The 6,336-nt window shown below is 41.4% G+C and overlaps 1 long non-coding RNA gene across 1 annotated transcript; it reads right to left on the reverse strand.

The window, feature by feature from the left end:
• Positions 1 to 3,201: 3,201 nt before the first annotated feature.
• On the reverse strand, positions 3,202 to 4,367 carry LOC147624105 (uncharacterized). The gene is made up of 2 exons (XR_015269309.1): positions 3,535 to 4,367; positions 3,202 to 3,438 (listed from the first exon to the last, which is right to left on the reverse strand). It is a non-coding gene; the product is annotated as an uncharacterized LOC147624105 (long non-coding RNA).
• Positions 4,368 to 6,336: the final 1,969 nt, after the last annotated feature.

The raw sequence follows: 6,336 nt of genomic DNA on the forward strand, positions 1-6,336 counted from the left end.
AGGACTCCATATGAGGCAGCGTTTGGAAGACCTTTCCAGTCGTTGTTAACCAGGACTTCGTCTTCAGTACCGGAGGCGAACAGAGTGACGGAGTCTTACCAGGAGATCTTAGAGTCAGTAAAAGACAGATTGGCTAAAGCACAAGAGACCTACACTCGACAGGCCAATAAAGACCGAAGGGATATGAAGTTTTCAGAAGGAGATTGGGTTTATCTTCGGATTATGAAGCAAAGATTGAAGCAGGTGGTACCCAAAGTTGTCTTTCAGGAGCTTCGGACCTTTTTCTATCAGGAAAAAGATTAATGAGGTGTCTATGCAATTAAAACTACCTCCGAGTTGGACTATGCACGATGTATTTCATGTCAGTTGGTTAAAGCCATATGCAGGTCCACCCCCTTCAGAGGTCAAAGACGAAACGGAACCAGACATTGTGGATGAAGCAGAAATTATGGTTCCAGAACAGATTCTTTTGCACCGTTTCAAGCATGGCTCCGGCCGAAGACTACGACAGTTTCTCACGAAGTTTCAGAACCGAGGAACTCATGAAGCGGTATGGCTCGACACAGAGTTTTTCGAAGACTATCCGACGTTATTGACGGATTATTTGGAGGCTATGCAGCTTTCGTCAAGTTAAGCAGAAGGGGATGTCACGTGCATCCCGCACTTGGGTGCCACGTAGACATTTCTGTACAGAAGGTGCAGGACCTGGGATGGTGAACTGGTCCCATGTGAGCCCAGTCCGAGATGAGTCAGCCAGGGATCCATCTTAATCGTCCGAGGTCAGGTGTGCATTGTCCTGCACATGAGTCTAAGGTCAGGTGTGCACTATCATGCACATGAAACAGTGCCAGTCCGCGCTGTGAGTCTCCCTCTAGAATGATGTCAGTGGTTCTGTGTATCTGGTATGGTACCGGATGCCAGATCACTGAGTAGATAGTAGTTAGGACAAGGGGCCAGCCCATAGGGCTACCCCGGATCTTAGTGTGGGCCTGGGAATGGTGTGGAACCACCCCCATGAGGGCCAGGGAAGGCCCAGGCTGAACCCACCAGCCATAGAGGGACTGTAGGACAGCCCTAGGGTAAGAATAAGGCAGATTCCAAGAGATTACAGCCTTTACATGGCTGTAGGGCAAGTATGGGGCAGACCATACAGGCTGCCCAGCCCTTGGATTGTGGGCAAAAGTTGTGCCCAGCCCTCTGGAAGCAGGCGCATCATGCCCAGCCTTTTAGGAAAAAAACGCAGCATTTAATGTGAATATTCTCAGAATTTTATGCTGAATTTCCAGTCGTGGAAACATTTAAATGCTGGCCGACTACTGTAGTACTGGCCGACTGCTCATGATTGGGTAGTATAAAAGGAGATGCCCACAATCCCATTCAATCATCTCATTCTCCACCAAGAGCTCAAGCATAAGAGGCTAGACAAAGCCAAGAGGGTGCTAAGCAAAGGGGTGAAGGATTCAGGTCAAGGGCAGGGTATTCCCAGCCAAGAAAAGGTCCAAGATTGCTGTATTTTCTTTCAGATTTCTTATCATTCTAATAAAGCAAATACACCATCCGTGGTGGGGGCCCTACAGAGGGTCATTGGGACCCAATACTGTGTCCTCTCCACCTCTCTCTCTCTCTCTCTCTCTATTTTCTGCACTTTTCCTTTCAGTTTGTGCGTTAATTTCCGTCGCGAAAAGAGTGCTGAATTCTGAGTATTGAAGTTACCGATTCTTCTCCAAAGCTTCCGCATATTACAGTTAAACCTTTTCTTATCACCCTTCCTGTTTGTTGAGGGTAATAATACCCTTCTGCCAATCTTGTATAGCTCCAACAGCCCTCAACCAGGGCCTCCCTAAAATGATTGGGAAAGCTCCTAGACCTGCAAGCATCACATGACAGTTTGACTAAAGCCTTCACATTGAATACTTCAATTTCAAGATCTTTAACCATTCCCAAGCACTTCACTTTCTGATGATTTGCCAATTTGATTCTAAATCCTGAATTCCCTCCAATGGGTAAACCGAATTTTTCCACACATGAGTGGGTAATGACACATATGTGGGCTCCTCCATCAATATAGGCTTCCCCCATACTCCTGCCTTTATGCCAAGCCTCAATACTAGGGCAAATGTCAGGAATCTCCTCAATAGACATAACTTTCATTGATCCTCGTCTATGTTCTTTCTCAACAGGATTAACAAGGCTTTTCCACTGCCTATTAAACTTAGGTACCATCTTCAAAGCTGCCCAAAAGTCACATCAGCTTTCCTACTTATAATATCATCTTTGAGACTATAGCTCACTTGTCCATACCCCAAGGGAAAATTTGAGACATGGAAATGTCTCCTTGACCTCCTTTTCTTCTTTGTTTTAGCATCATCATCTTCCTTCATTTTACCCTTCTTCTTGCTAGGACCTGCAACACCCTTGCCAGGTTCTCTCCTTTGTAGTTCTCTTCCCAATTGGCTTGACATTTGCTTTACCTTCTCCAGAGTGATGACATTGACCACTTTATTCTTGCCCTTCTCTTCTACAATGAGACCACTAGGTCCAGTATCACCCTTAATCTCTACTGCATAATCACCAGCCTTATTTGGTAGCTGAGAGGGTAAGGGAAACATATCTCCTCCTATTCATGGGGGCTTATCGCAGTTAGTACTATAGTAACCCAATTCTCCACAATTGTAGCATGTGGGGTGTGGCCTTCTACCACCATAATAGCCTCTACCAACACCCCTTTCCAGATCCTTCCGCTCTCCAGCAAAAGATCCTCTGCCTCTTCCTCTTCCTCTTCCATCTGTATTACCCATCAGGTTTAGACTCAAATTCTTCATTAAATCCATCATCTGCTTCATGTCTTTTTTAAGACCCTCTTCTTCACCAACAACGAGGACCACAGGCACCGCATGAGAGTGCTGATTAGCTGTATGAACTTCTGCAACCGGAATCACTCCTGTGATTTTTGTTGGAGAAGTTTCCATCCTTCTTAATTCAGCTCTTGCCTCGAGTACATCCATCCCCAGCTGGGTCATTCGCTGAATTTTCCATTCTTTGTTCTTGGCCATCTCAACCGCTTCTGCATAAGTTGTAGGCTTTTCTTCTCTCCAGTATTGTTAGTCCAAAAGAAAGATGGGTCATCATAAGGTGGACTTCAACCCTGCAATGAAACAATCTTTTTTCATCATTTCTGGCGGTTGCTCCGGTAAGAGAGCTTTACACATTTGATCCCACAACTATATGAACCTCTTTACAAAGTTCTCTACTATTTCTCTCATCCTGCTTCAGACTTTGGATTGTATGCCAAGTTTTGTCAGGGTCCTCAACCCTCTGATATTTTGTCTTCAAAGCATCCTTCACTCCTTCCACTGTCACTTTAACAGCTAGCTCTGCAGCTTGTTGTTGAGCCTCATATTCCTTAAGCCACAATCTTGCAGCACCTTTGATGCAAATCTGCAACAGCGACAACATCTGAGCCGATTCAACTATGTGGTTTCTTATACAAGCAACCTCCATCTCTTCCAAACAAAAAGGTAGAAACCTCTTCACCTGCACGGCCATGAAACTCTGGATATGAAAATGTCATTTCTCCTTGTATGAGAAAGCTCCTGAGTGGGGGCACCAAAAAGCTGTAGGGAGGCTAGAAAAATGGAACTGCCTCTAGAGCTATACCAACCCTCGAAAACCACACACAATCTAGGTGCACCACCAGCCACACGCTGGAAAACACCAAACTTCACAATACACCGTACACCTCACCACCCACACAAGGGCACCAAGAAGTTGTCACAACTCCAAAAATTCAACAAAACCACACCGGCAAAACACTTCTCATGATTTCAGCCCAATCACAAAGGGAACAATTACCACACACTCAACTGAATCTCCCAGCCACAAGAGAAAAAAAAAAAAAACTTTAACTTACACACTACTTCACCAAGATTGAAGAAACAAGAAGTACATCAATCGTTTCCCGGCTACCTCATTGATGATGTAAAGACAAGATAAAACACCCCCAATGGGTTTTGATACATAGAAACATAGATTCAAAACTCATAAGCCCCAGGCTTTCAGGCTCACTCAAATACCAACTCTCAAGCTAGTTTTCTTGGAAAATTCGACAGCCAGCAGCCACGGTTGGCAATCTTTTTTTGTAGTTCATAGGTACACTTACATTTTTTTCTTCTTGCCAAAGTGGCAGCAACAGCAGCAGCAGCATAGCTCTGATTCAAAAATAGTAAGAAGATGCATGCCTGCATAATGCTATTTGAGGTGTCCTTAGGGTTGCCCATGTACCCTATATAAGCTATATATATATATATATATAAAGCATACCATGGTTTTTAGTGTGCATAGATATAGATATATGTACATAAATACTAGAGTGCCAATAAAAACCCAAATTTTAAAAAAAAACTAACAACGTATTCATGTCTATTATAACAAATAATGTTTAAGATTTGTTTGCAATCCTTTTGATCAAAAGCTTTTTGATATAAAAAATTTTGATCGAAAGGCTTCTGATCAAAAAGCTTTTGATTTAAAAAATATTGTATACATGATGTCCAAAGTCTTTCGATCAAATTGCTTTCAACTACTACTAGAGGGGGAAAAGATAAAGAGAGATAGAGAGAGAAAGAGTTATATAGCATTTATAAAGTTTCACTATGCATGAGAGAGACATGTAATTTTTTTAACTCTATGTGTGTGTGAGTGTTCATGTGTGATTCTCTGTGACCACCCTGGTCACATATGTGGACTAGGTATGTGCACCTAGAACCTTATGTGTATATGTATTATGATTCTCTATGACCACCCTAATCATGTATGTGGACCATGTGTGTATACTTAGGACCTTGTGTGTGTATGCATTGTAGTTCTCTACAACCACCCGTCACGTATGTGGACCAAGTGTGTGTACATGTGTATATATACATATCGTGGTTCTCTGTGACTATGACATGGTGCACATACATGACCACCCTGGTCATGTACATGCACCATGTGTGTGAACTTTTTTGAACCTTGTGTATATGTATGCATTAGGGGACATTCGGGCTCCAAATGGACCCTTTAAGGGCTTTCTCTCTCTTCTTGGAATATAGGAAAAGTGTAAAAATAATATTATTATATTGAGTTTCTCTCTCTTCTTTTCGAATCTAAATTCACCCTTTTCCATATTTTCTAAAGAGATTCAATGCTTATTTTATTCTAATGTACTTAAATTCTATGTAACTTCAATCACACTGAGTACAAGAATATTTCTGACATATGTAACTATGCAACTATATTTCTGACATAAGTACAACATGGAATTCAAAGACGTCTATTGGAAAAAGTGGTATTTTTTAAAAGAACTCGAATATATCTTGAAGAAAACTTGGTATTTTGAAAAGTTTTTTTCCCAGCACATATAAACACGCTTAAGTTCTATTATGGTACATTTTCATGAAGTTATGGTGGTTGTCATTGGTAGCCACCCGATATCAAACAATGCTTGAATATCTATTAACAGGACATACAAGTTGTCACTAGGCATTAGTCAAACCAAATGGCATAACTAAAAATTCATAATTGGTTTGGGTTTCTAAAAGTAGTCTTAAAATGTCTCCTTAAAGTCAATTTTGATAAAGACTTGTGCTCCGTTGAGCTTATCTAGCAAGTCATCCACCCCGGGTATCCAATATTGGTACACATTTGATATGTCCCATTCTTCTTTTTGACGAGAAGAATTGGAGCACCAAATGGAGAACTGCAAGGTCTAATCAGTCATTTCTTTGCTTTAACTCACACCTATGATCACACTCATTTTCTATTTTCTCTTGAAGTGCAACAATTTGTTCTTGCATTGTGGGTTGTGTAGGTAAATTGGTCATTTTGTGCAAACAAATAAATAAATAAATAAAGTGCAATAAATAATGTATAATTAATTAAATAAAGCACATAAATTGACTCAACTCAATACTCCCAAGATAGCTTGAATTCATGTTTAAGATAAATGAAAAAATTTATCGAAAGTTGAACTCAACTCTTACTTCACACAATAATTCCAGCGGAGTCTATGTGTGGGTATATGAGCTTGAGCATAGGTCAAAATATGGCCAAAATTAATCTTTGCACTTTGCCCAAGGAAGAGGAGCTTGGAGGAGCGAGAGAAGCAAGAGAGTGAAGAGAGCGAGTGAGGTGACTACAGTGAAGAGACTACTTGTTGCAGACCGAAGGTCTTACAAATTTTAAAGGTTGCAAAAGTGAAGTTCAATGCAGCAGAGGTGAAATTGGAAAAGCCAGAGCAAAGAATGCATCGAGGATCAGAGAATCAGATAAGAGGTGGTTTCCCTTGATTTCTGTGTG

This window comes from Cibotium barometz, chromosome 26 (genome assembly GCF_041138505.1).
Source record: "Cibotium barometz isolate CiBa-2024 chromosome 26, ASM4113850v1, whole genome shotgun sequence".
Lineage (NCBI taxonomy): Eukaryota > Viridiplantae > Streptophyta > Polypodiopsida > Cyatheales > Cibotiaceae > Cibotium > Cibotium barometz.